The sequence below is a fragment of the Crassostrea angulata genome, chromosome 9 (assembly GCF_025612915.1).
Source record: "Crassostrea angulata isolate pt1a10 chromosome 9, ASM2561291v2, whole genome shotgun sequence".
Classification (NCBI taxonomy): domain Eukaryota; kingdom Metazoa; phylum Mollusca; class Bivalvia; order Ostreida; family Ostreidae; genus Magallana; species Magallana angulata.
The window spans coordinates 29253063-29276980 of NC_069119.1; the positions used below are offsets into that span (position 1 = coordinate 29253063).

The 23918-nt window shown below is 32.3% G+C and overlaps 1 protein-coding gene across 1 annotated transcript in view; it reads right to left on the reverse strand.

The window, feature by feature from the left end:
- Window positions 1–1620: 1620 nt before the first annotated feature.
- LOC128162453 (uncharacterized) overlaps window positions 1621–23918 on the reverse strand; it is a 47179-nt gene continuing 24881 nt past the window's right edge. Inside the window, exons 2-4 of the transcript XR_008240669.1 lie at window positions 4230–4367; window positions 2018–2086; window positions 1621–1757 (exon numbers count right to left, since the gene is read on the reverse strand). The gene's annotated coding sequence lies outside the window, so the exon portion shown is untranslated. The remainder of the gene's footprint in view (window positions 1758–2017; window positions 2087–4229; window positions 4368–23918) is intronic.

The following is a 23918-nucleotide window of genomic DNA, read 5'->3' on the forward strand; positions in this document are numbered from 1 at the left end:
ATACAGGGTCAATTTATGTTCGTAAGGAAAATTGGATAGTGGTAGGAAACTACACGTATGATTTTTATAAGATCAACTACAAATGTAGTAATTAAATACCCAACCATTCTTAGAACTGTTCAAAGAAATATTACTTATTATCATTAACGCTTTATAACAATAAAACTCCAACTTTATTTTTTTAGATGGACTAGATAGTTGTCGTCGATTTATTCTATAATAATCTTATTGACAAAAATGTGTATATGTATATATAGAAAACTTAGTAAGATATTGGTAATTTAAAAAAATGCATTGTTGAATATTAAGAGGACAGGCAGGGAAGAAAAATCTAAACAGAAATGGATAATATATACATTTTCGTGGCCTTAATCCTGTTTGTGTCAACTGTCTGAAAAAATAAACTGTTTTATTGTATTTATTTCAAACCAGTTAATGGGTAATTAGTGTCTCTCTCTCTCTCTCTCTCTCTCTCTCTGGATTTAGTTCTTTTTCTGATTCAATCTTCAATATGATTTCTATTACTGTTCCAAAAAGGACTTTCAGATAAAAGACTGTTTAAAAAAACAATCCGGAAGGGGGAGGCATTCCCGTTAAACTTCCTCGTTTTTGCATACATCATTTAAAGTTATGTGCTGGTGTAAAAAAGTATGAAATTAAAACACGCTTTGTTGTGCATTATTATCCATTTGCATGCATATTTTCAACTAAAGTTGTCAGATTCAAAGTATCTGCCCGATGGTTAACTCCATTTTCCGCCATGATGTTAACTAGTCAATCCATTTCTGGGCAACCCGGTCTGGAAAGTTTTTTCCATTCATACTAAAATCGCATAAGTTGTTCCAATTTATTTATTAATTTTTTGTATGAATAGAATTGCGATCCAAGGTATCTGTCCGCGATGCATCATTAACTCGTCCTAAACTTTTCGTTAATCAGTCAATACACGTTCTTGGTTACCCCGTTTTGGAAAGTTTTACCACATTTTCTCACCAAAGGTCGTGCTTCGTAAGTAAATAAGAATCGAAAACTAAAATTGCCTACTAAAGAAACGAATTTACTCATTTTATTTAATCAACATTTGTCAAATCTTAACTTATATGTATTCTCTAAATAGTCCCACAATAAACGTATTCACTCTTTACGTAATCATTTCATATCATTTCATTGCTAGTATATTTTGATCCATGATTGGATCCACCAAAGCGCATCCACCACCTTACTCTCATTTTTGCTATTTTGGGCTTGTTTATCGAAAATGAAAGTAGGTTTTTGATTAATTTCACAATAATAACTTATCAGTTAAAATCAATGATACCTTACGGACATTATCACACATATGTTCAAATACCAAAGGTGTAAGCAAGTTCCATTTGGGCAGGCATTTTGTAGTTTATTTGCAAAATGCCTTAATTCATAAATATAGATAAGATAACCATATATCTTTCATTCACTACAAAAAAGATTCAGATATTGGCTCATGTGAACACGTATTGTTTAATATGTTGATTGTCTTTCTGTTTTAAAAGATATTGTTCAAAGTTAAAAAGAAAAGGCATTACAATATGCTAATTATACTATCATTTGGCTTATATAACGTTTTTCTAGCAGTCGCACGTGAAAATAAATACAAGCTATGATAATAGACACAATAGCTAGTCCAATCAAAGCAAACTTGAGATAATTGGCCCGTTTACTGTTTTGTTTCACTGCCGTACAGGATGTTTTGTCATTATTTGTTGTGACTTTAGAAAAATCTGTAATTTAAAAAAATATCAATCATCTATCAATCTATCTTCTATGTATCTACATGTATTTTATATCTGTCTATTTATATGTATAGCTATTTGACCGTCCGCCCTTCCAATCTACAAGCTTGATTTGCATTATTGAAGAAACGACAAAACATTCACGTTAAGATTTATATCAAAATTTAATGATAATAAACGATTTTATTAATTCTCCCTAAAGATAAATTTATAAAGAAAAATGTTCTTTCTTCTTTCAAAAATATTACCATTAGATTTGAGAAACTCCTTCGTGGCAATGTTGTGTTGAAGGTCTTTTGAAGGAGTACTGGAATGTTCTAAAGGAAAAGCAGTTAATATTAACAATTATAAGGTTTTTTTCCTCCGATAAAATAATCACAAGCATCAGTGTTTGCTTGCAAAGATGTAGAAGATGTGAAAATTATAGCGAGCGCAACTCACCGGCGCGCAGCGCCGGAGCGAAGCGAGCTCTACCGGCAAGGCATGTCTGAATAGAAAATTCGGACTAGTTGCACATTCATTTAACGGATTTTTTTGGCGCCAGTAAATCGGACCAGTAATGCATTGTTTTAATCGTCCCAGTAGTTCCCCGTAATCATGGCAATTTTTATCACTTCACACTCTCACGAGAATCAGCAAGACAATACAAAAACAATAACGATGTATACGACATACAGTCAGTGCTATCTCTAAAGTTCAAGTCAGTACACTCTCAATCAAAAATAATCGAGTGACGTCACAAAAGTTTACACATTGATCCGATAGATTTTTTCGGCGTCAGTAAATTTTGACCAACAATTCATAGTACCAATGGTTTCCAACCTCACGTTCTCGCGAGAATCAAAGTTCAACTTTTGAGACGCATATATAAGATATGTAATTTTAAGAACATGGTGCTTTTTTTAAGTAAATAAAACAGTATACTTCGCGTACTTTTATTTCTCAGGAGAGTTTTAAAGAGTCAGGCGACACTTAACCAACGTAAGCTTTGACGTCACAATAAGCACTGATAAGGGGAAATTACTCTAATTGAAATTATTGTAAATCTGCTGTAATGACCAAAATCCTCTCAAAATTTTGCAAAGGCTAAGCTGAAGAACAGCTGAAGAATAAGGACATTTCTTCAGATACAGGAATCAGGTGTAAATTGCACTCATTTGGATGAATGTTCACATTTATCTTATTCACTATAATTACGGTAAATTCCTGGAACGTACGTCTAAAATGGAGTGGGTGGGTGGATGGCAGCCTCATAAAAAAAATCTTTGCAGGCAAAAAGAAAAAAAAATCATGAAATTCTAATCTGTTCAGCTCTTTAGCAGTTTAATGGTTTCTTTATTTTCCTTCCATCTATTAAATGCAGGGGGAGGGGGGGGGCACCATGTTCTTTTATTATGATAAGCAAAATATTTAAAAAAAAAATAATTAAACATTATTTTTTTTTTAAAGTGGAGGGGGCAAATCCACAATAAGTCGATTATAAAGTCGATGTGTAAAGTGAAAAAAGGGAAATATTATTTTTTTAACATAGGGGAGGGGGAGCTTTATGATGAGTCAAGTTTTATATGAAGGTTTAAGAAAAAATGTCTACTGCAAAAACGGGGGAAGAACTGACATTACAATCACTATAAAAGAGGAGATACAGTGCAATGAATATTTATATATTAAAATCATTATTATTCAACAACATTGTATCCCAGATTAAACTCACTGTTCTACTTATAACTAAATAAATCATAACAAATCTTATTAACTATGAATAATGAAAATTTACTGAAAAATAAATAACGTTATGTTTTATTTTTTTGCATTCAAATGTTACGTTGTTAATTCAATTTTTATTGATTAATTACAATTCATTGTTTGATCACATGCTGTGCTCGCCCCAACGGCCACACCGTAAAACATATTAGAAAAATAATTGTCAAGAATCATATCATCTTGTAAACAGATTTCAATCAATTGCAACTTTACGCTAAATAAAACCTTATTCAAACGACTAGCTTATGCATCAATCTAAAAAAAAAATGTTAGTTATGCGACTCGAATTTAAAATACTTGCTGTCAATTTATAACATACATGAGTAAAACCATTACCCAGAAGTGTAATCGATAAATCAATATTGATAGACATTAAAATATATCCAAATTCAATTTCATTGATGTTACATGTACTGATCAACAAATACAAAACATTATACTTAGTAATTCAATTATTTCATTTAGAAAAAATAAGAAACAATTTCGTAGGTTTTTAAACAAAAAATTGACACTTACGAAACTAAATACATAAAATACAAAATAATAATGAAATACGGATTCCTTACAAAAATGACAAATATTTTCATTTCGTATTTCTTTTTTTAACACGGAACTCTTAACTCTTGTTGATATAATGATACATACTTTAATGTCCTTTCAAATGGATACGTAGCATATCAGCTTTGATCCATAGTTTACCTTTTGCCGACAGCAAGCATCCTTTAACGTGGTCGCAGTCTTTGTCCATACAGGTGCATTTTTGCTGACAGGCAAGTCCATACGATGGAAAACGGCATTTTAGCTTGCAGTTGATTCCATAATATCCTTCTTTGCAGACTGCACAAATATTATTATTTATCAATGACGATTCAAAAAGGTACTAAAAAGAATGTTCCAAGGCAAGTGTGCTATGATCATTATTTTCCTTTTAAATTTAAGTTTACAAATAAAAAAATATCCTGGAATTGTTTGATAACCATATCAATCTTCTAAAGAGTTTATCTTGTAAAACATATCGTTAATGATTATATTATATACATTCTTTGCAGTAAAATGTAAAATCTGTAACCTTTTTTAAACTTTAAAACTGGATACTTCAAATGATATGTTAGAGATATGCCAAAATATACTTTGTAGCGGGCACAATTTCCGTTATCCATTAGGTCAGACATAGGTAAACATCTTTTATATTTTCTTGGTAGACATAGAACAGTTTTATTAAAACTATTAGTCTTTTAAATCAAAGATTTATTTTTAAAAAAATCTACGAAGATTTTGAAAGACACACAAAAAGTATTTCTTAGACATCATCCTTCATTGTGTTTAGGGTTGTATTAAAGTGTGTTATTAACTAATATGATATCAAAGATGTTCGTCATTGTACGCGTTGATCAAAAACTGAATTTCTTGTACATACCAAACATATATATTCTCAAAACGTGTTTCAAAAAAAGCCGGACGTAAGCATGTGTCAAGGAAATTTTTGTTCCTTTGGAGTACTTTCAATTTCCGTGCATGGTTAAGAGTTTTAGAGCCAAATCATATATATAAAATTCATGTTGAAATTTAAATAATGATGAGTTTATTTTAGATTTCTTTGTAGTTTTTTGTTTGTCAGAACTTTATGCACGCAGGAAGTGCAAGTGCATATATACACAATTTGGCAAAGAAATATCCAAAATTATATTTACTTTCAGTAATGCTGGCTTCATAATTCAACAGGTCTGTTGTAACTTTCTTGTACCCCAAGCCTATTGACGAAGACATTGGATACTCTAAAATAATTGGTTAATACAAAACTTTACCTACGTTGATATAAAATTGCAAATGACAGACTAGATTTAATGCCATTAGAAACATATGCACACCTGTTGACGAATTATTACAGCCATTGGCAGGATCACAATCTTTTTCAATACAGTTACATATCATCTGACAGCCTTCTCCATACGATGGAAATGGACACCTAATTTCACAATTAGGCCCCATATAACCTTTGTCACATGCTAATCAAATAATAATTTGAAAAATGCTTTAATTTGTGACATGCAAACCATATCAGCTATAAAAGTAGCCATTACGTTTGCACTTTTTTTTTTGTTTTTTTTATGTAATCATAATAGCTACCGAAAAGTGGGTTATTTAGATTATAAATTAATAAGTGACAATCTTGAGTTAATAGACATTTCTTCTAACGCTTTTAGCCTTTCTAAAAATATGTCAAATTCAGTTCATAACCATATGATATGAATTCTCCAGATTAACTATTATTTATTCAAAACTATATAAAGACTTCTTTTATCATTTAAACATGTAAAATCAGATCTTCAATAGTGTTTGGATACAGAAGTTGCATCAAAAACGCAAGGATTTTTAACATATATAGCAATGGTTCCAGTTCTGTAGAATATTTACGTATACACTTCTCTTGTGCTGTATCCCACCTGAATCCGACACAGCATGATGATCCGTCTCTTCTACAATTATAATAGTATCAGCTAGTCATTGTTTGTTAACTACTCTTTCTTATATTGACAAATTAAATAAAACAGTTTACTTACCCTACACAAGTTCTTGTAAGCATAGTTTGAAAACACCCAAATAGTGTCATATATGCAATACTAAAAGTCACTATATTTTTCATTTTAACTCCATGTATTTACTTTGAATGATACACGATGTCTCTACATCTGAGTCTTTCTAAATCGATTTATTTCCCTGTTCCTTGATCATAAATTTAATATATGACTGATTATAGCCATAGATTAAATTTTTCCGTCGCCTTTAATTTTAATTGCTGCAAACCACCTGCATAAAATTTACATATGTATATCATACTCATGTGCTTTAAAAAATTGCAGTTCATTGACTTTAATGCATTAAGGTTGTATTGGACACTTCAATGTTGTGACGTATTGTTTATCGAAATGAACAATGAAATAACGTGTGATTATATAATAAGGTTTTTACCCTATTGTCACCTAACAGCGTAGCGCAGTGGGTAAGAGGATTTTCTACAAGTCATGAGATCGAATCACACTGAGACTTTTAAAATGTTTACCTCTCTAAATATTTGTAAAGGCTATTTTTGGTTAAAAATTGTAAAATTTGAAAAGTCTAAACCGGTGAAAGTATTTCAATTATGATGTCCATATTAATATTGACAGAGGTCCCATACCATCTGAAGTTGTTAAGTTTCGAAAACTCAAAATTTAACAAGTTTTAACAATGGTGATTAATTTAATATAAATGTACAATAAAACCATTAAAAAAAAGTGAACCCAGGATTGGTTGTGGTGAAAAAAAACGCTGTTTATTGTTGTTTAAGCTAATTTTTAGACGAACATATTAAGCAATATATTTCATTTACATTTTACAGTTTAATGTATTGATTGCATGGTTCAACTCTAATGCCCGCACATTTTTATTTAAACAAGTACCATGTAACAAAGCAGCTATTCCACTGTTGTCTCGCACACCTTGGCAAGCCGTGTTACAATCCTTACTAATCAGTTTTACAAAGATACACGCATATCCATACACAACAATGACAAAACCTATAATTGCATATTTTAACTTCCGTATGCACTCTTGAAATTCTTGTAATTAATTTTAATTAGTTAAAGAACTGAGTGTACTGAAAGACGGGGCCTTGAAAGTTTGAATTTGTAATTGTCCTGGATTTCCTCGAATATACTTCCAAAATTTATGAATTTGAATTAGTTGTTACAATCAATGTTAATTCGGCTTTTTTGCCTGATACTTTGTCTAATTTTTTTTCAATCCCGGCCTTCATAATTGTAGAAAATTGACACAACGGTATATCATGTAAAACAAGCATTCTGAGAGTATTGCATAAGCAATACACGTCCCCTACCGGTTTGTAGAAATTTGTCAAAACAATGCACTGTTATGCAGAATATCATTTCTTACTGTCTCAACAGACCAACCCGATAACGAACCCGATTGTAATAATGCATAAAACCCTGTCGATTAAATTTACAACGCAATACTTGGCACTATTTTACAAAACTTATTTGTTTGTTAGAAACAATAAAAGGAATGGACCAACCTTACTTTGAGAACTACAAGTGCAACAGCAATCTTGTATAAGTCATCAAATTTGAACCTGATAGTGAACATGAACCTGAAAATATTTTAAGCATGTTTTATTCATGAAATATTCACAAAAACTCTTTATTTAGTTTTTAAATTACTTTTTAAAAACTTATTGACTTTTCACAAAGTATTGGTAATGCATTACTTTACTCATGTAATGGTAATGTAATGTATTACTTCAAGAAAATTAAGTAATGGTAATGGTAATTTAATGCCCTAATTAATGATGTAATGGTAATGCATTATTTTACAATGTAATTCACCCCAACTTTAATTTCGATTCCACCATCAACCTCTTCCATTGATTGATGAGCTCGTACACCAACTGAATAGACAACGGCGCTGTGCATTCAGCTACGTAACTCATTCCACATTTGAACCCGAGCAAGAATATTTTGGTCAATAAAACTATTGTTTATTTTCTAAATAGAACTTTGTTTATACACAGAGGACTTAAAAAGATTTAATGCGTGTTTTTATGATACATATTTACTGAAATGCATGAAAACTTTCTGCACTATTTTCTTACGCGTAAACTCATTTCATGTGTTCTACGCGTGCCTTCCGGTTTGAGAATTCGGCCGACAGTAGACCAGTAGACGGGGTCACGCTAAAAATGAGATAAGCGAGGATTCAGAGCACTTGTTTCCATATATGGTCATTTCAAAATTTGACAAATTTGTACACTTTACATTTGTCGATTTGTAACAGCTGTCGTTAGCTGTGCTATTTCAGAAAACGGAGATTACAAATTAAGAGACTACAGATGGAAAATGTAATTTATAGTGGCAGGTTACATGTAAATAACTTACATTATTTTACAGCTTCAAATATGACTAAGTACAAAGAATTAGATTGAAGGACTGTGGAGTCAACTCTAGGGTGTTTATGCTCTAGTTTTATAGGTTTCGGGATCAGAATTACACACATTCATACCCAGGCTCACACACCAGCATGTTGCATATCCGAATTTACAAGTTAAAATTTCGGAATTTTTGAAAACGACAACCCTCCAAAGTATAATACGGAATGAAAATTAAGTGTTTGGAAAAGTATTTACTTAAATGTAATACTTAAAATTTCCTGATCGACAACATGCATTGCAAACTACAAAACGCTCGTTGATATGTAAACGTTCTAAAATTTAATGGGAACATTCATTGATGTTTTGATTAGTGGAATCGATTAGAATCGTCTTTGCTAACAGTATCTTTTCTACAATGCTTAGCAAAATAAATCTCTCTCTCTCTCTCTCTCTCTCTCTCTCTCTCTCTCTCTCTCTCTCTCTCTCTCTCTCTCTCTCTATATGGTCAACGTTTAAGGACGTTGATACCTAAATAAATGGGTGTGGTAACAAATTTGTCAAAAAGCCATTATTACGATCAACAATTTGCTTCTATAATGCATTACACATTTTTTATCGTTTTTTAGCTACTTATAATAGACTTAACAAGTCTGTTGGCCCCTGTTTCACGGAACAACGCTCCTGTTTGTTGATTTCAAACGAAAGGTCCCCTACATGCCATTACTTTCTGTTTCTTACACTTATTAAAAAATTTTGTTCGTTTTTGAGATACAAATGATTGAATAATTTAGGAGCCAGCCCTGTTGATCCTCAATTGGACAGGCATCGTTGTTTAGAATAGTAAAATCAATTAGAGTCATCAATGGATACTTTTTAGACGGAGGCTCTATGAGCCTCCTCTATTGCTACCGGTCAGCTCACATGTGACGTCGATAGTGGATTTGACGGACACCACCTAGCGGCAAAAATTGCATTATTCGTTTGGGATTCATATTTCAATATTATTATTAAAATAAATATCTTATTTGCAATTACAATAAATAGAACTATACATATTGCGATCAACAAACATAATTTCTCTCGAAAATTTTAGTCCATATGTCAAATTCCAAGTAAGTATGAATATGCATCAGTTTAAGAATAGCAATGGTGTGTAATCGTTTAGTGGCTATTTATACTTTTTATGCAGCTTCCTGTCCGTGACGTCAAATTATGAGGATTCCTCAAGAACCATTTTGTGTTGACCGAAATATTGAATAATTATGAGATTCAATGGATAAACACGGCGTGGTTCTTAGTCTGTATAGTATATTTCTTGCGCATAATCAATTAATATCCTGAGGAGATATATCTTTTTATGTATAGCTACACTCCCGCCCCCGGCATCGATCCAATAAAATGATTATTCAACAAGTTGAACCACTGCTATGTGAACTTGAGTATTCCCCCAATTAAGTACAGAAAACCGTGATCGTAGCATGGCACAATGTGTGCATAGGTAGAGTACCCAGGCCACGTGCTGTGAAGCTTGATTAATCCTGCATTGTCTGGCCAGCGCTGTCGATTTCAAAGGAAGTTGGGAAGTCAGTGTGTTTTTGCAAGGTGATAAGAGAATTTCGCGTGAAAAAGTGTAAAACATTTGACAGAATGTACATATTTTCTTTTAAAAATGAAGTACAGGGTATTACAAGATCTACCGCGGTATATTATTGCCTGACGTCATGACGTCAGGCATATCTAAGGTTTAAAAGTTGCAATCTCCGAAACAGTGCAGACAATGAGACAAGCTATATCATGATATTTCACAAAAAAGATCAACCGATGCATGTTTAAGATGTCAGCATTTACGTTCATAATTGATGAAAATGTTTTAAGGCATGTAATAACAACAGCGAGCAAGAGTTTTCAAGTTTTCAAGGGACGGTCACCATGCAGAGCACGTGTGTAATCCTGATTTAAAAATAGATCAGCATTCCGCCATATTTGAACGGTGAAAAAGGGGGAGGGGTCATCGCAACAAGTTGTAACATATTGTCTTATACGGTACAATGTAAGTAATATTTGGTGTTGGGTTATCATTATTACAAGAGAGTCATCAGTTTAGATTAAAACAAATATATATTTATAAAGCTGGAATGTTTACTGGAAGAACTAAATCGCCAAAGCGGGGTGTGACCCGATTTTCGTTCAGTTGGGCGATTTCATTAATCTTGAAATGGGAACATAACTCGGGTGTCTCACTAAATGTACATTACTACATTTAACAATTACTAATCAAGTGTGTTTCTTAATTCGATAGATTTCTTCCAAAACATCCGATCCAAAGTAAAATATACATGTATATAGCTGTTACAAAACAAATGTCAAAAAATGCATTTAACCCACCCCCACCCCCAATGGATTTCTGCCAATGGATTAGTTCATTCGTTACGTGAACGGTAAAGCAGGATTTCGCGCCTAAATGTCTCATTCATAGTTTTTGCGCGCCGATTAGTTGACGAGTCCGTTGGGATCATGCAAATACCCCAAAGCACACCGTGTGTTTACATCACAGGCACGTAGCATCGGGGGTTGGGGTGAGGGAGGCTGTTTCCTCCTCCCCTCTTTTTTGACAGCTGGCACTTTTCTGAACTTTATAGGATAAATGGAAATATCATGGATTCCCCCCCCCCCCACCTCCACTTTTGTAGGAGCCTGCAACAATGAAACTGCAAATAGGTAGTTCTAATTGAATTAAAGTTACAGTTAGGGTTTTTTCGTGAATTTGAGAATTCACCCATTTTTAATTGCTTGTCAAGATGATTTTGATGAAGCTGCCCACACACATTCAAAAACAATACGTGTTTGTATACCCTCTCATATTTCATAAGGTTGGAATAATTTTGTTTAGTCAGGCAAGCTTTTTGGAAAGCTATTACTTGTTTCAAATTTAGCTTTAAAGAGATATTACAGCGAATTCTCTTCATCTTGGATATTTCCCTTTTTAAACATAGTTAGATAAAAGAAAAGAAGTCGTGCGTATACTGAAAGATTGAATCTTTTTACAGCAAAAAAAGCTCGCAATTGCGTGTTAAATATTTTTCCGAAATTCTAAATTTATCTAGCTCTAAAATTTTGTTTACACCACAAATAAAATCTGTATAAATTCGTAATATTTTCATCCCTTGCAGAAAGTCACGATGAAATGTTTACAGTTGCTGCGCTAAGCTGTTGATCAAAAGGCTGAGCTAGAAATATTTAATTTTTGGACCGCCTGAAATGATTAAATCAACGGTAATTTTGAGCAAAATTGAGCAAAATGAGCTGTAGCGTCTCTTATATATAAATATTTCATCTCCATAACTTTTTGAAACGCTAAGAAATATATTTGATCACTCTACAATCGAATCATACATTCTGCAAAAGAAAAAGAACAACAACTATGCGAGATTGAGATCATGCATGTATTACCTACATGTAACATTAGGGGTTTTTAAGCAATAACGATTTTTTTCATATGAAAAAGGTTCACTGTTTAAAAGTGTTTATTATTCATATATAACAAATTTTAGTATATATTGTGAATCATTAGGTATAGTACTAACTAACAAAATATTTTTTTGTTTGTAATTTGTTTTTGCATATTCCATAAAAGAGCATGAATATGTTAGCAAAGTAGTTTCTGTCCTGTAGTATTTAGTATTGCAAACTCTTCATTGATCAATACTCTAAACCTTCTATTATAATACCTTATTTGAAGAAGAAAAAAACCATTATTATTTTGGAGAGTTGATTTTTATCAACTCTCCTATGCAGTTACTCTGGCAAACCGGAAGTGAAACTGTGTTTGGACCTAACCACAGATCATCGCCGCTGACAAGACCTTGTGTTCGAAAATAATCGATAAATTAGATGTAATGCATTCTGAAGCATTAAATATTATTATAGTTAAATATTGCTTGGATCCATATAATTTTCAAGAAATATTTATATTACTGATACATAGTTTGATGGAATTTATTCTATCTTAAAATATTAGTCAACATGATTCATATGATGTTTTCCTAGAATTCTTATAATTGTCAGAAAAGCCCGAAAATTCATATTATGAAAATATGCGCTATTTGATTACGGATAAGAAACTACTTGGTATGCGAAATTACATATCGTTGATTTTAAGATAAATATCAATCAATGAAATCAACTCCCGTCGGTACTTCAATACTTCGAATTATTAGATAAATCTCCTCCGCAATGAAGCCTCCGTCTCTCAGTACTTCCAGTACTTTGATTTTTAATCTACAATGCTTTACTAAATATGCCTCGTAATCTTGATATTTTAAATCAAAGTTTAAGGACACTGACCTTTAAAATCCCCAAATACCTATTAAATAGCTGTGGTAAAGGGTTTTTCAAACAGGTATTTTTACGATCGACAACTTTGCTTCTATAATGCAAACAAAATCTAGATCATTTTTTTTAGTTATATGTATTTTACTGTACGTGTCTTCTGGTGCTTAATTGATATGAATATCCCCTTTTTCTTGATTTCGTTGAAAGAACTTTTAATAATCTACTACTTTGGTAATATAATTATGTTTTAACAAAATATAAAATGATAAAAACAAAAATACAAATCAAAAGGTTTAAAAATTTTGATTCAAAATTCGAACCCAAGTTTGTGTTTAGGCGAGCTCTAACTGGCGTAAAGCAACTAAATAGTGCACAACTTTAAACTATAGTCTACCTATCCTTAACATTCCATTGTCACATTTCTGATATTTTTTGGAGATTTGCTTTGCACCAAAGAAGACGTTAATTTATTTTTTTTTAAATCGGCCGTAAATCGGGAGAGGTAGTAACACTTTATAGATTTCAAAAAACGGCTAGAACTATGACTGTTGGCAATCATATGTGAAAGAATGGTTGAAATCAGACAATCAGTTTTTGCGTACACAAATTTTTTAAAAAATAAGAAGAAACAGTCCGAAAACAATAATGTATTCCTTCTTCAACGGAAGACCTTAATAAGAAACAGTACAAAAACTACAAGGGTTGATCCAAAATTAATATTACACTATGAACCGCGCTTCCCACTGGCGCTGTATTGTTTAAAATGAAACATCAAAATTGTTCTTATCAAAATTTTAATTCGAATTAAAATTTTGATTAAATTTTGTTGAACACTTATCAAGATATTGATGTTTATAGTATTATACATACGTGACATCGTCGCGTCTTACTTACGTCTTTTTACAGGTGTGTATTTATGAATAAATAAACATGCTTCAAAATTTGACAAAACCCCAAACAACACATTTTTTTGAAACAGATATTAAATATATTTTTTCTAACAGTAGAAAAAAGGGAAGTAACCGCCCTTTTCGATTATCTACACAATGCCTGTTGTCTCTAGATCTAGGAATAAAAAGGCTGGACATGCGAATAGTGATACGATGTATTTTTGCTTCGATAAATAGAAATCACTAGAAAATGTACTGAAATTGATATATCAACCTAAAATTAAGTGCGGATGAAAAGGGTATCCACAACGTGGTTCCAATATCTAATAAAAGCATATGTCATGTCAATAAAATAATTAGATATACAGAAGACATACGCTCTGGAGGAAAGTTAACACTGGGTTTTTATGTCAATGACTATATTATAAAGCTCCGTTCATGAATTCTTGAAAAGACCTCGACAAACTAATCGAACATTATATAATCCAATATACTACTTCATCGATTACAAAAATAGCAGATGTAATTAGTTACTTTATGAGAAAAATATGATAAAATTGTGAAATAGGGCATCGTTGTCAATTCTAATAGAGTACCTAATTTCGAAATTCAAACAGAACACCAAAGATCTAGAAGTGACGTCACTTGCGTGCGGGGACTATTCTTACCTTACGTTCTACGATGTAATCTCATATGTGACATTTCTTTAGGATCAACCCCCGTGTAAGGTCTTCAGCTGGAAACAGAAGACCTTGATAAGTTTTGCTAAATGTAACATCATTTCAAATGTTTAGAAATATATTTATTTTATGTCTCCTTGTTTTCAACAAATGTTTTGTCCTTCCTCGTTAGGTCTAATTTACACGATGGTCACATCAAAATATATTTCATCTAAAAACAATCTTTCCTATAGATAGATATAAATCTGAGAGAGTCAGATTAAAATTGTAAACAATAGATTTTAGAATGTTCGTTATATGAGTGTTAGACCTTTGTTTAAAAATCTGAAAGTATGTATGATTGTGGGAAAGTAGTGATAATATCAAACATAATAATTGATAATATCAGTTGCTATGAGAAAAGGTGTGAGATCAAAACTACAACTGTCATCTCGAATAATTTCCTCTCGGGACATAGTTTATATCAAAAATTCCACAATGCTCGTTGTTATTACACATAAATTGATATTGATATCACTTCAACAGTTACCTTTTAAATGACTTTATTATCTAATCCAAATGGAACACAGCTTTTAACATTGTTAATTAATGCATCCAAGATGTATTTACGTCGATACGTTTGCTTCAAGTAATTATCAATCGTTACTTAAAAATTCGATTGTGTTTTAACAAAACTAAAAAAACAATATAGAGATATACCTAGTGTAAGTTTTTCCAAACATATTATTAAGCTGTTTCTATGCATTGTTCAACTTATTTGATCTGAATGTTAATTCACGCGGGTAGGTTAAGGCAACTCCGAGTTTACTAACCGTCAAAATTATAATCAATTTAAAGACTGTTAATTTTTATAAAAACAGTGCGGAATAATAATACCAAGTGAATGTGTTCACAAAGATATTATTTTCCTACTTCGGAATCGACTCGATCTTTGAAGCTGCCGTGCCATGGTTTCATGTGACAGTGAAAAATAGATCACTTTTTTACCTTAACAAAAAATCAAAAAGTGTAACACTACCCCGAAGTTCATTTGTATGTTTGCTATAATAATTCGATCGGCAATTAGTTTATGTTTATCAATATTACTGCTAGAATCCAATTGTTAATTGCATAACATAAATATTGTCAATATTTATCGGAAACCCTCTCATTTCTACATAATTTCATTGAAAATACTACGTATTTTTCATTTAAAACAACAAAGCACCGGATTCTAGCACCAAATTCAAGTAGTGTAGGTCGTATACCGTTGATATTTACCAAAGTCATCTTTCATAATATCCGGGGTAGTGTTACACTTTTGCCTTTTTTTGTACACACTGACAGAGGAAAAGCTGGTCAAGCCATATAAATATCGATCTGTTTACCTTATAACAGTCGCTGATTAAACAAAATATCTTTGCCTGTATTATCCCGATTATACCCTAACAGTCACTCATCTAAATCTTCCATATATGTATTAAATAAGTTTTATTTTGGCATTGTTTACAGTGCATTTCGATGATTTGTCTCCCGACATGATTTTCTCTATCAAACATGCCTGTGACGTCATCAATTATAATTATACGTAATACAGAGAAATCGAAGATATATTTAGTTAGAAGAGTTCCTAGTGATATTTTATGCATGTAGTTTTTATAATTTAAACCAGAGATAAAGTTAAAATGGACATGTTTCTGAGTAAAAGATGACATCATTCTGCTTATTGTGACGTCATATCGGTCAGATGATTTTGATCGCTGAGAGTTGCCTTATCATACCCGCGCAAATACTAAGGTTAATTAAAAGTATATCTTCAATCCTGTTTATGTGTTTAGTAAGACTGTGATGTTGAAAATTTACAATTGTCAAAATAGATTGAGTAAGGCTTTCATTGTTGTTATTAATATGGTGGGCAAACATACGAAGTGAATTCAAATTATGAAATCTGTTATTACATATACAATCTTCCACTGGGTCGCATGCTGACTGACGTTTTTCATACTACTTGTTAGACAATTATTAATCTCCTAATTTTCTAAGGACTTTTCCGTTGTCCCCAATTACGACAATTACGACACACGGTGGGTGTGACCGGTCAGCAGAGGATACTTACACCTCCATGGCACCTGATGCTACCTCATTTTTTAAGGTTTGTGTTTGCTCAGTTCCTGATTTGTTTTTTCATTTGGACTTTTGATTTTTAACACTTTTCGTTATCACTATATGTCATGTATGGTTGCTTTTTCAATTGATGCTTGTTTTCAAACTTAGTACAAATTATATAAAGACCAGTGCGTGTTGTTGCATTTCTACTTGACGATGCAATAGTCATTATACAAGCGTGGAATGTGATGACATTTTTCAATGCAATCGATATGCACCTGTTGTTGTTTCCTTATCAATTCACTACGAAAGCCGAGAAGGATCATTCGAGATTCGAGATTCGAAATACGAGATTCGAAATACGAGATTCGAGATTCGAAATTCGAGATTCAATATCTAAATTAACCAATCAAATCAAGGATCTGAAAATATGTATCCTAGCGACATCAAAATGTTCTAAATAAAATCATACATACATGCTCTTATATACAAATAAATGCTATGTTCACTTCTCCATACCTAACTAAATAATTATTTGTATTTACTTTTACACAGAATATCTAAGTAGACTAGTAATAATGCAGTGTGCTTCGCGGATCTAAGTGATTTTGTTTGCCCTGGTGCATTTCCACCTGATGCGTTTGAACCCTAAGGTATTTCACCACCAGTAATTGTTTAAAACCCGGGTTTATTCACCCCTTTTGTGTAAAAATGCGGTTATGGTAGAGAACTTCATAAGCGTAGCTAATTTTTTCTGTAGGGGGTCCTAGGCCAATTTTAAAAATTTTTACTATGTAAATTTAATAAGCTCCAATTTTCCCGAGGAGGGGGTCCAGATCCCCTGACCCCCTCCTTTCTAGATCCCCGCATGAAGATTAGTACATGTATCTAAATAATCTAAATATAAATAATCTGTCCTGTTTCACTAATAAATATAAGCATTACTTATCGTTTTTATGTATGCATACAGTGATACACTAGTACTATGATTATAAACAAATCATTGAGATATTATCACATCATACGGAATTATTAATAAATACAATTTTTGTTTCCTTTTCCTCTGTAAACAACTTATTATGAGTCTTACTTTTGGAATTGTTTTCAATATAGAAGGATACCTACTCTCTACAATTAAAGGTAGGGATGATAGGGTGCCAATTTGTTCACATTGCCGATTTCTTGTGCAGAGAACAGTAAAACCCTTTATTTGATTGTGCATGAATATTTCAAAATTAATTGTTGTACATATATTTTGTTATAATTCATTCATTGATATATCAACAAGAAAGAATAAAAGCATATGTTTCACAGCCAAGTTAAGTTTCTCTGTAGTTTCCTACCCCCCCCCCCCCCCCGCACCAAAATTGACAATAATTACATATAAGTCATACAAATGTTTACTTTTTTTGTAAGTAACTCTCTAAAGATGTAAATAAGCACTGCAAACAAAGATGTGTGTATTTAATATACTACTACATTACACTTAGCCAGATAAAATGTAATCAGGATGAAGCTACAAGGGGTGAGTGGTGCAAATTTACCAATTTGGCGCCATACACACAGAACACCAAATAAAGAAACTGTGAGTGGTGTGTGGAATGCATAAAAGATGGCGGCAAATTATCTCAAATAATCAGTGCAGAAACCCACAAATAGGCTGTTATTTGTTACATATCCTGCAAAAACATTGATAAAAAATGTTATCGTCCCATAACATAGCCGATTAAGTTAATGTGTACATATGGTCAACGTACATGTAATTCTAATATACAAGAAGGCGGACGTATCAGGCGGGGATCCAGAAAATTAAATTTCAAAAATGATCGGTTGAATTACATTAAATGCTTTGAAAATTGTTTTAAACTATCGCACGGGTCAAAATGCGTGATAGAAGCTATGTACAGTGTAATTGGAAACTTTCATTTTACATCAATATGTAGTATTACCTATTATAACAAATGAGAGTATAGCACAACTGCCACAAGCAATACATGTCCTTTACCGGCACCACCTCCCTCCCCATAAAAAATGAAACAATTGTCGTTTTATTTGCTAAAATGTGTGTGGTTCAAGATTTTTCTAAAGGACATACCCGATTAGAATTGAAAAAAAGAGTCGTACGTTTAAAACTAATTTTGTCAAAACTTTTAGATTCATTTGGTTATATTTTGGTCCATTTGGGTAAATATATGCACCAGTGCAGCTCTAATTTATATATAATCAGGCCATAAATTCAAAATATTTTCAAAAATTAATAGCTTTAAATCCAGTGGATGAAAGGAAAGGAAAGCAAGTCGAACTCGATGAGTGCTAATACCTGTGTTGAATGAATGGTACAGTAGGATATGCGCAAAAAAGTCCCGTCTACTCTTTCCTACCCTTTAATCATTGGAATATTAAATCCGATTATAAGAGTCAAATTAAAAATCAAGTACGGATATGTACCTGTTTATCAAAAGTAAAACTACTCATAATTTATCTACAGTGCATCGTTATGGAGCTACACAGAAAGTTTTATATTAATTTGCCGAGCCAAATAAAAAAAACCTGGAAAACGAAGAGAAAACAAAGTGGGGACAGAATAACTGACAAATTAATTAGGACTATATAGCCCCCCCCCCCCCTCTTGAAATGTGTATACTGAAAACAGATTATTGGCGTATAACATGCGCACACAATTTAAAGAAAATTTCATGTTTTTTTTATCATTTTCGCTAGCTAATGTAAGACATCACAAATACCCCAAGCCCCCTCACGGAAAAGGAAATGCTAGGTGATGAGAGAGAGAGAGAGAGAGAGAGAGAGAGAGTTGATGTAAATCACAGGTGCGCTAACACCGTTAAAATTAAAGCTTGCTAGTTGGTCTGCCCTACCCTAGCTACCTCCTCTCTTTTCTCGTTTTAGAGGCTTAATTATTGTCTATATATGCTTGTAACAAATCAAATCAATTTCAACAATTTCAAATTCTAAATCAAACTGAATTTGTCACTACAAAACTCTCTGTCTGTCTGTCTGTCTGTCTGTCTGTCTGTCTGTCTGTCTGTCTGTCTGTCTGTCCGTCTGTCTGTCCGTCTGTCTGTCTCTCTCTCTCTCTCTCTCTCTCTCTCTCTCTCTCTCTCTCTCTCTCTCTCTCTCTCTCTCTCTCTCTCTCTCTCTCTCTCTCTCATATCGACAATGGCATTGCCATACCCTACAATACACTATTCTTATCTGGATTTTTGTCTTTGAGGTTGTAAATCATTATATCTTCTATGGTTTAAAACTTTATCATAACCTATATTTTGACATGTCGATTATTTTTTTTGAGTTTCGTTTCATAGCTAAAACATTTAGATTAAACAGATCTTTCTTCGCGAGCCGATTTTTACACAGTTGGGGCGAATACACTTCGGGTTAAAATTGTTCGGGGGGAAATACATACAGGGCAAACAAAACCACTTAGATTCGCAAAGCCAACAGTGTTATTTCTAATTTGATTGTTTATACTGTGTGGGGTTAATTCATCAATGTTAATTTAACCATTTTATAACCACTATATAAGAGCTATTAAGACATTTATTTGTAGGAAAGAGCATGTACGAATGATCTTTATTTAGAACAGTTTGATGTTGCTAGGATACAGGTTTCAGATCCATGATTTGATTGGTTGATTTAGATATTGAATCTCGAATTTCGAATCTCGAATCTCGTATTTCGAATCTCGTATTTCGAATCTCGAATCTCGAATGATCCTTCTCGGCTTTCGTAATTCACTGGTTTGCTTTATTTCAAATATTTTTTTTAATGAAGGAAACTAATTTCGTTGAAAATATACACACAATTTAATCAAAAATTTCTAATACATGGAATAATGTCGAGTATGAAATAGACTTCTAGACTACAAAACGTATGGAATTATGTTTCCACTGGTATTTGTAATGCTGCTGTTGGATTTGGAATTTTTGCATTCGTTTAGTTGTGAACAGTAAGTAAACTTGTTTTATGTAGATGTGTCCCTTTTAATATTATGTCTGATTGATATATTTTTTTACAGTGCAAACGGAACATGCTGCTACCAATTTGTTTGGGACAGGGTACAAAAAAATTGTTTACGTAAGTAGTTAAATATATATGGAAAATCTTATATTATCAACCAATTGACCTTTAATTTACACATCTCAACGTTCTTCTATCGTTTTTTAGCTTGTAAACTTCGATATTATGTACCGAACTGTGGCACAAAGTGCCCGATCCCACTGAATGGATCTTTATGTACTTCAAGATGTAACTGTAGTGCCAAGGACTGTGATTATATCAGCGGCTGTAAACAATCGTCAACGTTAAAACTAACGTCAATGTCAACAGGTAACCAATTGTCAACGTCAACAGGTATTCAGAACTATCAAAAAGGTTTTATTTCTTTTTCTCACCATTTGTCTCTTACCTTATTCATACGTCACGCTTTTAGAAATGAATGACCTGACTCATTAAAATATTGTTTTCACTATTATGGAGTATATAGTTTAGTATCTACAAGAAAATATGTCAAATGCCCTTTTTATGAGTATATAATGGGCTTCGTTTCTGTTTGTTTATTGTTTTTTCTTTTGAATTCAATCAATATTAATAATTTAATACTTTTGAAGTTTTGAATATTGATATTCAAATGTAATTACCCAAAATGTTGTGATAAATTCAATTTCAATCATGATAAAAAAAAATAATTGTTGCAATGACATTTATTTTAAAAAAGGTTTAATTTTTATCTTTAATAAGATGCTCTACAACGATTCTTGGACTAGGATTAGATTGGTTTTACAGTATCTAGCATTGCAGAAATAATAACCCCTTATGTGGGTTAAATATTCATTTTCTGCAATGCATGCTCATATTCCACATTAATCACAAAATGGAACATTGTCTCTGTTGATGTAAACATTCATCTCTAAATCAGTTGCAATTGTCAAATCAGAACGTTACTCAAAAAGAACAGTTGATTTAACATATATCTAAATATTAACAAGTAACTACAATTTTATGCGGGAGACTGAGGTCAGCCTCCGTCCGTGAGTCCGTGCTAATATATGTAGCATTTATTCGGATCAATACTGAAAGGATCAACGCAAAACAACGACTAACGTACAGAGAAGCAATAACTGTGTCTAAATATATATTAAAGCTACAATAATACTTATTCATATTCTGAATATTTTTTTTATTCAAAGAAATGCGTAGAATCATACGCCGACATTGATGCATAGGGTCGTTAATATTTCAGTTTCTCTCCTTTTCCTTTAAAAGCAGTATGAAGTATAATCAATTTTCTAAGAAGATAATTTCACAGTAAATATGACTATTATGTTCCCTTTTTCCGTTTCCATAGAAGTTGGCAAACTTGTTAGCGCAGGAACAAGTTCTAATTCGTCATGTAACCGCAATTCAGAAGTGCCTCACCAAACAAGAAACCATTATTGGTTGGAATAATTGTTCTAGCATCGATGGCTTTTATCCTAATACTGCTGACACTGTATACGAATCGACTGGAAATGAGTCAGCAATCAAGAATTGAACAAAAAGAAAAATTTGAACTCAGATAATGTTTATTTCAGAAACTTTACATAATGAAATAATTTCAATGCTTCAATACCTATTTCTTATAATGACTGAACTGTTTAATCAGGAAATATGCCAATTACAAAGTTCGTTATGAAGTTGCATGTTATTATCATTATTAAGGTTGTTTGTGTAAAAGTGATGAATGTTTGCAACTATATTGATATGATTTAATTCTGGTAGTAATGCGCTTTCTGCTTGGCTAAAAAATTATTTTGTATCGTATAATGAATGTTGCCTATATCATAGTAAGACTCACGTCAAAAACGTATTAATACGCATGACGTTACGTTTGAATTTTGTACCATTTTACGTCATTTTAAAGGTTAAATGGCCGTTTTTATCTACAATGAAGATAAAAAAAATTAAGTAATAAACAATGAATTATAATATTTATTAGTTTTATACGATATAAAATGGTTTGAAACAGTTAACGCTTTTCTATAAACCGCTAAGCGGTTGATAAAGCGTAAATTACCCAAAACCATTTTGAATTATATTGAATTCATTCCTTAAATCATTTAAATTATTATTATGCATTTCGCGTAAACAGTAAATAAAAATAGAAAAAAAAATTAAAAAGATTAAAAAACAATATCAAAATATCTTAATTAAGGATCACAATGATAGAATACAACATTACTAATGTAAACAAATGGATATTTTTGCATAATATGACATACAGGACCTGGCTAAAAGTTATTTATAAAATGTCAGACGTAACGTATCTAAAAAAAAAACGTAAATACGAAAATCAAAACCCAAACATTTTTTTTCAAAACGTTCCTTTCTTACTCTCGTATTTAGTTGCATGACCTTTAGATCTAATAATTTGTCGAAGTCGGTTTGTGTTTGAACCGTACAAACTCTGAATACATGTTTTATGGCATCAACTACTTGTTTGTTTCTTTTATGCATCTGCTATTGGACAGTGCTGCTATCGTGAAAGTTGACAAAACTATCCTTTTACATCCTACATGTATATCCTGTATCTTGCATAATATCTCTATCCTGTCCCATCCCATCCAAATACAGAGTTTGAATTTCAATAAAACGAAAATTGAGAAAGAAATGATTTTATCAACATATATTTAACCCAAAATGACTAATTATAACATTATTATTAAATCATTTATTTATACAGGGAAATTATAACAATATTGTTGATTTTATTAACAATGAGTGATTTTAAAGTTTTATTTTGCAAACATTGCCGTGGCATATTACTTTGTGGGAAGGCAATAAACACACAACGTTTTGTCAAACCCACACAAAATCAACAAATGCATCAACAGTAATACAACACACAACATATGTTCAAATGGCCACCCAGGGTATACTGCGGGTGGTTACTTATTTAAATGTAAGTTACATGTACAAAACAACGTGAATCCAGATCAAGCTAATATGTTACAAACAAAATGGTTTAGCATTTTAACCCGTTCACAGTTCAATTGTGACAATTTCACAAAAATAAAAAGCTAACGTAGGCCCCAGTTGATTTGGTGTGCGCAAGCGCCACGTGAAAGCGAACAAATAAAGAAGATTCCGCAATCATCTCACACATGGGAAGCGCCAAGCAACTGAAGAAATCCCCCAGGGACCAATATTCTCTGAAACAAGTTTTAAGGATATACCTGGCCCAGTTGCGACTTCCTAACTTGTTGAGACGGACTCCATCAGGCATAAGATCAGGGTGCTTAATGTGACAATCGCCAACATTAAAACTGATGAAGCAGCTACCCTATTGGCCTTGAGACGGCATCTCTCCATTGCTTTGTTATCATTAGAATACTTCCATTTATTTCGTAGAAGCATCTGTGACCAAGCAAGTGTGGACTGAGGAAATCGAATTTTAATAAATTGTAAGTGGGTTTTAATT